At 28.4% G+C, this 10,000-nt stretch overlaps 3 non-coding genes across 3 annotated transcripts in view; all 3 read left to right on the top strand.

Moving 5' to 3' along the window:
• Positions 1-1,401: 1,401 nt before the first annotated feature.
• On the top strand, positions 1,402-1,520 carry LOC145846022 (5S ribosomal RNA). Its single transcript, XR_014370616.1, has one exon. It is a non-coding gene; the product is annotated as a 5S ribosomal RNA (ribosomal RNA).
• A 2,855-nt stretch (positions 1,521-4,375) lies between these two features.
• LOC145846042 (5S ribosomal RNA) lies at positions 4,376-4,494 on the top strand. Its single transcript, XR_014370635.1, has one exon. It is a non-coding gene; the product is annotated as a 5S ribosomal RNA (ribosomal RNA).
• Positions 4,495-8,616: 4,122 nt separating this feature from the next.
• The window catches only part of LOC145846051 (small subunit ribosomal RNA), a 1,808-nt gene continuing 424 nt past the window's right edge, over positions 8,617-10,000 (top strand). The window contains exon 1 of the ribosomal RNA XR_014370644.1: positions 8,617-10,000. This exon is cut by the window's right edge and continues 424 nt beyond it. This is a non-coding gene — a ribosomal RNA (small subunit ribosomal RNA).

Genomic DNA, 10,000 nt, shown 5'->3' with positions numbered 1-10,000 from the left:
GTAAAAAAATATTTTCGACTTTGTAATGGACCAAACAAAAAATATAGAAAAAATTATCGAAAAAAAAAATCTTTTAAAACTTACCTTACGTTAGTCCTTATGCGTTGCGAAGCTCAAAAAAAATATTTTCGACATTATAATAGAACAAACAAAGAAAATAGAAAAATTTTCCAAAAAAATAAAAAGTCGAAATTCGAAAAAAGAAGAAAAGTGGTCCTTTTCTAGGAGTTTTTTATTCCCAAAAAATGGGTTGATGTCCCCGTAACCCCTAAAAAAAGGGGGTCGAAATAACATTTTTTCATCATGCTTCAAATGGGCTGAAAAATTTTTTACGGGGTCTCTGGACCAAACAAAAACGATCTGTCGAGTCAGAATTCCGAAAATCGAAAATTCCCGAAATTTCTGTACTTAAAAGGCGGGGCGCCCACTATCGACAAAAGTGTGCCAAAACCCACAAACGTTGTGTTACGCGCGCTAAGATAAACACAAGCCTGATTGCTGAAAATGTATTCTATTTGAATAAGGTAAGTATCAACATCAAGGAAGCAATTCCTTTATTATAAACTCATACTCTGACATTGCGCTAATATTGCTCGTGAATTGTTATTTAGTTTAAAAATATAATTTATATTACTTTTATTTTATTTTAATTCTATATAATAACTATTTTATATTTTTATTAAAAAATTTCTTGTTTAGTTTCTAAGCAACCACAGTTACGTTTATATGTTTAATTCTATTGTATTCTATATTTATCGATAATTTAATAAATGTTTTAAAAGACTATTCTGGTTTTCCACGCTCTCTTCAAAAATGTGAGTTCTTTTAATTCTTCCACTTAATTATTCATTTTAAAGTAAAACAACTAGTTATACATATTATTATATTATAATGTATGTGTATTATATACTATTATTTTATAACATAAACATAGTTGAGTTATTAAATTAAACGTCAAATATTTTATTACCTAAAATTAAGTTAATCGTAAAATCTGATGTAGTATGAGATATTCTTTAGAAACTAGCTATAAATATTCTTGAAGTAAAACAAAACCATCTATAAATAGAACAATGAGAAATAGTAAAACAAACTAAACACAACATGTTTATTTTAACATTATTTTTTATTTAGTTTAATCACTTAATAAACTTTACTTCTAATCATAGTATTTAATATAGAATATAGTTAACAATCTTTTAAACGAAGTCTTAAATAAAGTTACAGGGAGTAATCGTAATTAAAACACCAAAAAAAAAGGTTTTAATAAAAAAAATACTTACATCAAGTTAAAATTTTATAAGGATTAATTTTAAAATATCAAATTGATTGTAAATCAAGTGCAAATAGGTTTTTTAAACAAACCGAAGGGTTTATAAAGGCTTGTAAACGCTTTCAAACGCCTACGACCATACCACACTGAGCACACCCCATCTCGTCCGATCTGGGAAGTTAAGCAGTGTCGGGCGTGGTTAGTACTTAGATGGGTGACCGCTTGGGAATACCACGTGCCGTAGGCTTTTGCTTTTTGAATTCATCTTTTTTGTACTATTTTTCTTTCTGACCTATTTATACTTATTACTCGTTTATTTACATTTCTTTAACGCTTAAAAGAAAAGTAAATTCTAGTTATTAGCAAATAAAAACGTAAGCCAATCAGATAACGTTATTTGCTGTTTAAACCAATTAGAGCGCTAAAAAAGTGGTTTGACCAGTTTGAGATATCGAAAAAATAATGGCACCATCTTGTAGAGTACAATTTTCTGAGTTAAAATTAATACAATTAGTCTTTTATACTAAAACTTAAAAGTTTTTTTGTCCAAAAACAAATAAAAGCGTGGCTACTTGAAAAATCAAACGAAAATAAATTTTGCACTTTTGTATTGTGAGTCATAATAAGTTATTTACTGTTACCAACAGATACTAGCAAAAGCTTTTTAAAGTTTTGTATTAACTTAATGTATTTGTAATTACTTTTACTTAATAGAAACTATTGAATTACGTTTACTTAGTTTACTTTTGTATGTGTATTAAATATATAGCAATTTTGTTTGAACTTAAATAAGGACTATTAAACTATTAAAAGAAAACTATCAAAGTTTACTAACTCAAAAGCTAAATCTTAGTTATATTGTTATAAGCATTTATGTTGTAATTTACTAATAACTAAATGAGTTTATTTCAAACAAAAAGAATTAAATAATGTTATGTTATGTCAAGCCTACTATATGAGGTATATAGGTATATAAGGTATACAAGCTTATGTTTGAAAGTTATAATAATTAAAATAAAAATAAATATTTAGTTGGTAAAATTTGTATGTTTTAATATGCTTTGAAATTAGAGTTAGTATAGATGTTTTTTTTTAAATATAATAAATATAAGTATTTAGTTACTAATAATAAACTAAAATACCAATTTTGTAGTTATTACAAAAAAAAAAACTTATCTTACTTAAAGTTCACTGTAATTGAAACATTATACAAAAGCTTTATAATTATAAGCTTTGAATAATTCTATTTGAATAAATAATAGATTCATAACTATATTCATGTTTGCATATTTAAATTATAAAAAGTTAGTGTTTTGTGTATTGACTTTATGATTATTTTATTTTAGTAACTGTTAGTTTTATACTTTAATAAAAGAAATATGGTTAACAAGTAAGTTAAAAATGAAAGAAGCATAAAAAAACACACTAATTAACTGCTTATTCAATAGTTTGATTATTTAATTATTTTTCTGTTATATAGTTCAATCGTATTGTATAAAAAATACAGAGGTTTAAAGTAAGTTAGAATAAAAATAAAACAAAACATATAAAATAAGCATTAGTTAAAATACATAGTTTTTTTTTCTAAGAAAATTTAATTCTTTAATAATAAGTAGTAATTTAAATAAAAAATAATACAAATAAAGTTATACAATATATATACAATAGTTTGTCAAACTAGGCAAAAAACAAACTAGGCAAAAAACCTACAAAGTAGGCCACCACTACAATCCAATGTTCCAACTGGAAATTCAATGAGATCGTTACTGTACTTGTGATGAACGTTGATAATCCCCAAGATTGTAAGTCGAAGGCCTTACCCAACCTAACCAGCGCACTGGTTTTCTTACAACTGAATTAATCAACATTTATTATTGAATATAATCATTATTGATAGATAGAGGAATGTTGACAATCAACAACAGATTGTAGGTCAAAGGCATTACTCGACCCAAGTACCCACAACCTAGATTGAACAACATTTATTAGATAGATTTGTTTATTGATAGATAGAGGAATATTGTCAATCCACAACAGATTGTAAGTCAAAGGCATTACTCGACCCAAGTACCCACAACCTAGATTGAACAACATTTGTTAGATAGATTAGTTAGATAGATAAATAGTACAGTATAATCTCAAAGAATTTGAAGCCCGAACATTGAACGATAGTGGTGTTTCGTGACGACTAGCGGGATTCGATCTTACAACCTTCTGCTTATGAGTCAGCTGATAAGACCACTGACCCACCGCGCCACGACAAAGATAAAGAAATATTTTGCTATATAAATAGGTTGATTTTTATAATTTTGTTATACAGTGTCAATTACAGTGAACTTCAAGTAAGATATACATATTTATATACATAGTATATATATTTCCGAGTCTGACTTTGAGTACTTTTTATATATTATTAACAAGATTTTTTAGGAGTAATATCTGTTTAGTTCTTTAATATATCTTTAAAATAATAATATTTTTTAAGGTGTTTAAAACTTTTAGAAGCTGTATGTAATGTCTTTTAGTTTAATAGTTCTTTTAAATTAGTAAAAAAAATAAACATGGTTGAGTTATCAAATTAAACAAAATAGAACGTCAAGTATTTAATTACTAAAATTAATTTAATTAAAAAAAAAATCTCAGGTAATCTAAAATGTCAGGAATTATTTAAAAATAAATATAAATTTAAAACTTATTATATTGAAAAGATTGATGAATAATACTCTTGAATGTATGCAATGTTTGTATTTGTAATGCAATAACATAAATGGATAGATCAATGACAAATTGTAAACATATTGTATTATTTTATTTTACGATTTTATTTTATTTATTTAATAATTCAATAAACTTTACTTCTACTTTTCCTGGTCTTAGGTAATTTATAGATAACAATTATTTAAACAAACACTTTTGTACAGTTACAATACAGTTTTAGTACAGTTTGGGAGTAACTGTTGATTAAAAAAACAAAAAAAAGTTAATTCAGGTTAAAATTTTATAAGGAATAATTTTAAAATATCAAATTGATTGTAAATCAAGTGCAAATAGGTTTTTTAAATAAACCGAAGGGTTTATAAAGGCTTGTAAACGCCTTCAAACGCCTACGACCATACCACACTGAGCACACCCCATCTCGTCCGATCTGGGAAGTTAAGCAGTGTCGGGCGTGGTTAGTACTTAGATGGGTGACCGCTTGGGAATACCACGTGCCGTAGGCCTTTGCTTTTTGAATTCATCTTTTTTGTACTATTTTTCTTTCTGACCTATTTATACTTATTACTCGTTTATTTACATTTCTTTAACGCTTAAAAGAAAAGTAAATTCTAGTTATTAGCAAATAAAAACGTAAGCCAATCAGATAACGTTATTTGCTGTTTAAACCAATTAGAGCGCTAAAAAAGTGGTTTGACCAGTTTGAGATATCGAAAAAATAATGGCACCATCTTGTAGAGTACAATTTTCTGAGTTAAAATTAATACAATTAGTCTTTTATACTAAAACTTTAAAGTCTTTTTGTCCAAAAACAAATAAAAGCGTGGCTACTTGAAAAATCAAACGAAAATAAATTTTGCACTTTTGTATTGTGAGTCATAATAAGTTATTTACTGTTACCAACAGATACTAGCAAAAGCTTTTTAAAGTTTTGTATTAACTTAATGTATTTGTACTTAGTTTAAATTAATAGAGTTTATTTGGTTTACTTTATTATGTGTATTGAATGTGCTAGTATCTAAAAATAAATACAACTAAAACAAAACAAACAAGGAGAGTACTTGAATAGAACCAACACAATTTACAGACCAGTTGTGTACTAAATTTAAAGAAATTCTGAATAGTGAATATGCAATTATTATTATAAGTTCAAAGTTCACTTTAATTTAAATTAATGTATTTTGTAAATTGGTTTTATTTAATACGATAGTAGTGAATTACTTTATTTAATTTACTTTAGTATGTGTTGTATAACTTTATTTAAACCAGAAGCAAAACGGGATTATACTTTCAATAAACTACACAATTTACAGACCAGTTGTGTACTAAATAAAAAGCTATTGTGAATAGTGAATATGCAATTATTATTATAAGTTTATAAGTTCACAGTTTACAAAAGCTTTAGAATTTAGTTATTATTTGTTCATATTTGCATATCTAATTTATGAAAAGTTAGTGTTATGTGTATTGGCTTTTTAATTTCTTTATTTGTAGAACTGTTAGTTTTATATTCTAAAGAAACATTTTTAAATAAATATGTTTAACAAGTAACTTAAAAATGGAAGAAATATATTGTATATATTGTGAACTGTTTATATTTATTCTAGCTATTTGCTTAGTGTATTTATTAATGTGATTATTTTATTTTGTTGTTTGTCTTATAGTTTAATCGTATTGTGTTGAAATATATATAACAAATACAGAGGTTTAAAGTAAGTTTAAATGAAAATAAAATAAGACATATAGTTGAAATATAAGTTTAAAAAAATAGTTTTTTTTTTTTATTTCTTTGTTTGTTTGATTGTTTGTTTATTATATAATCGCGACGTGTCATTTTATTACTTTTAAGCATACTAAATATAATAATAGGTATAGTTATAGGAAAAATTCAATTAGTTTCTAATGTAATAAAAAAGTTTATTTCCACAAATAAATAAATACCTGAAAAATCAAATGAAAAATAAATTTCGCACTCTTGTATTGTGAGTCATAATAGGTTATTTACTGTTACCAACAGATACTAGCGAAGGCTTTTTAAAGTTCTATGTTAATTCAATGTATTTGTACTTAGTTTTATTAAAATGACAGTATTGATGGTTACGTTTATTAAGTATGTTTATTTAACGTTATGTAACTCAAGTAAAACCAGAAGCAAATAAGGAGACTACTTTCAATAAACTACACAATTTACATACCAATTGTATACTAAACTTAAAGCTATTCTATTTTATTCTTGATAGTTATTTTAAAGTTATTAAATTATACAAATGTATTTTGTAAAGTAGTTTTATAAAGTTACTATAGTTTATTTAACTTACTATAGTATGTGTTATATAACTTTAATTAAACCAGAAGCAAAAAGGGAGACTACTTTAAATAAACTACACCATTTATTGTTATATATAACTCTAATAAAACCAGAAGCAAAAAGGGAGACTACTTTAAATGAACTACACAAATTAAAAATATATTATTATTTATAAATCAATCGTGTTGTGTTTCAAAATACATTTTTCAAATAATGTTTTACAAGTATTTATCAGTTATTTAGTTTTCTTTTTATAGTTTAGCCGTATTGTTTTATTTATTTGTTATTATTTTTATTTAATTGTTTGCTTATTATATTTATCGCCATGTGCTTAAAAAATAAAACAACTATAAAGGTTAAAAAAGTAAGTTTAAATAAAAATAAAATGAAACATATAAAATAAGTTTATGATTTTTTTATTATTATTATTATTATTATTTAATTGTTTGCTTGTTATATTTATCGCGATGTGCTTAAAAGAATAGAACAAATACAAAGGTTTAAATTGTAAGTTTTAAATAAAATAAAATGAAACATACAAAATAAGCTTATGATTTTTTATTATTATTATTATTATTATTATTATTTTTATTTCATTGTTTGTTTAATATATCTATCGCGATGTGCTTAAAAAATAAAACAACTATAAAGGTTTAAAAAGTAAGTTTAAATAAAGATAAAATGAAACATATAAAATAAGCTTATGTTTGATTTTTTTATTTTACTTTTATTAAATTGTTTGCTTATTATATTTATCGCGATGTGCTTAAAAGAATAGAACAAATACAAAGGTTTAAATTGTAAGTTTTAAATAAAATAAAATGAAACATACAAAATAAGCTTATGATTTTTTATTATTATTATTATTATTATTATTATTTTTATTTCATTGTTTGTTTAATATATCTATCGCGATGTGCTTAAAAAATAAAACATCTATAAAGGTTTAAAAAGTAAGTTTAAATAAAGATAAAATGAAACATATAAAATAAGCTTATGTTTGATTTTTTTATTTTACTTTTATTAAATTGTTTGCTTATTATATTTATCGCGATGTGCTTAAAAGAATAGAACAAATACAAAGGTTTAAATTGTAAGTTTTAAATAAAATAAAATGAAACATACAAAATAAGCTTATGATTTATTATTATTATTATTATTATTATTATTATTATTATTATTATTATTATTATTATTTTTATTTCATTGTTTGTTTATTATATCTATCGCGATGTGCTTAAAAAATAAAACAACTATATTAAAAAGTAAGTTTAAATAAAGATAAAATGTAACATATAAAATAAGCTTATGTTTGATTTTTTTATTTTATTTTCATTTAATTGTTTGTTTATTATATTTATCGCAATCTGCTTAAAAAAATAAAACGAGTATTAAGGTTTGAAAAGTAAGTTTAAATAAAAATAAAATAAAACATATAAAATAAGCTTATGTTTTTTTTTTTTTTTTTTATTATTATTATTTTTATTCAATTTTTTGTTTATTATACTTATCGCAATGTGCTTAAAACGATAAAACAAATATAAAGATTTAAAAAGTACGCTTAAATAAAAAATAATACAAATAAAGTTTATTTATAATAAATATATATATTTAAAACATTAAAAAAAGTAGTTTATACATATTTTTATTTATTTATTTCTTTTAAACATATTAAATAAAGTATAAAAAAGTATTAAAACATTTAAACGTAGCATAAATAAGCTTAAAACATTAAAATAATCGAAAAGAAACAAAGAAATTGAAAAAAATCGGAAAAAATCGGCAAAAAAAGTTCAACAGCAACATTTGAGCATCATACACGTATGCATTACTTTACACTAGTGAGAGAGACGTGTTTGTGCGTTCGGTCGACTTGACGAGAAAGCGGGCTTAAAGCATTACTGTTTAGCACCCGAGGCGCGGCTATTGCAGCGGCGGCGAACGTGCTATGTAAACGCATTGGAGCAGCGTATGAAAAACTACAAGCGTCCAGCGGCGGTAGGCTTATAGCTTTGCGAAGTCGTCGAGACGAGTAGCCGACGCAGGCAGGCACGGCTCGAGGCGGGTAACTGCAGCAGACAGATGGCGTGTTGCTGCTGACGAGTTAACCGGCAGAAGGCAAACGGTTGGTCGGGAGAAAGAACAGTCAGTTGTATAGCTGCATGCTGCAGTCGACGCGGGCTGGCGCTTTAAACAGCAAAAGGCCGGCGCCGACTTTCAGTAACGTTCGCAAGGCTTTTAAGCCGAGTGATAGAAAAGGTCTGTATTTATACAGTAAAAACGCTCAGTCGAGCAACGGGTTTAAACGCCCTCGGATAGTTATCTGGTTGATCCTGCCAGTAGTCATATGCTTGTCTCAAAGATTAAGCCATGCAAGTGTAAGTACGAGCTCACGTACAGTGAAACTGCGAATGGCTCATTAAATCAGTTATGGTTCATTTGATTGTACGCTTTTACATGGATAACTGTGGCAATTCTAGAGCTAATACATGCGTAAAGCGCCGAACTGACGTGAGGCGCGCATTTATCAGACCAAAACTAACCGGCTTTCGGGTCGTTACAATGGTGACTCTGGATAAGCTTGCGGATCGCACGGCCTAGTGCTGGCGACATCTCATTAAAGCAACTGCCCTATCAACTATCGTCGGTACGGTATCGGCCTACCGAGGTTGTAACGGGTGACGGAGAATCAGGGTTCGATTCCGGAGAGGGAGCCTGAGAAACGGCTACCACATCCAAGGAAGGCAGCAGGCGCGCAAATTACCCATTCCCGGCTCGGGGAGGTAGTGACGAAAAATAACAATGCAGACCTCGTACGAGGTCCTGCAATTGGAATGAGTACACTTTAAACTTTTTAACGAGTATCCATTGGAGGGCAAGTCTGGTGCCAGCAGCCGCGGTAATTCCAGCTCCAAAAGTGTATATTTAAGTTGTTGCGGTTGAAAAGCTCGTAGTTGGATATAGGGACGGCGAGGTTGGTCGGTCGAAAGGCTAGCACTGGCCTCGTTGTTCTTGTTGGTCGGTGCCTTCGCGGTGCTCTTAACTGAGTGTTGCGGTGGTCCGGCAAGTTTACCTTGAAAAAATTAGAGTGTTCAAAGCAGGCTTTACGCTTGTATAATGTTGCATGGAATAATGGAATAGGACCTCGGTTCTATTTTGTTGGTTTTCGGAGCACGAGGTAATGATTAATAGGAACGGACGGGGGCATCCGTACTGTGCCGTTAGAGGTGAAATTCTTGGATCGGCGCAAGACGAACGACTGCGAAAGCATTTGCCAAGAATGTTTTCTTTAATCAAGAGCGAAAGTCAGAGGTTCGAAGACGATCAGATACCGTCCTAGTTCTGACCTTAAACGATGCCGACTAGCGATCGGGCAGTGTCGAACTTAAGAACTGTCCGGCAGCTTCCGGGAAACCAAAGTCTTTGGGTTCCGGGGGAAGTATGGTTGCAAAGCTGAAACTTAAAGGAATTGACGGAAGGGCACCACCAGGAGTGGAGCCTGCGGCTTAATTTGACTCAACACGGGAAATCTCACCCGGCCCGGACACAGCGAGGATTGACAGATTGAGAGCTCTTTCTTGATTCTGTGGGTGGTGGTGCATGGCCGTTCTTAGTTGGTGGAGCGATTTGTCTGGTTAATTCCGATAACGAACGAGACTCTTACTTGCTAAATAGCTGCTCGACCCATTGGGTCGGAGACAACT

The sequence above is a fragment of the Thalia democratica genome, unplaced genomic scaffold (assembly GCF_965202585.1).
Source record: "Thalia democratica unplaced genomic scaffold, ktThaDemo2.hap1.1 HAP1_SCAFFOLD_253, whole genome shotgun sequence".
Classification (NCBI taxonomy): Eukaryota; Metazoa; Chordata; class Thaliacea; order Salpida; family Salpidae; genus Thalia; species Thalia democratica.
Note: the sequence above shows the minus strand (reverse complement) of the source record. Positions and strands in the feature narration are given on the sequence as shown.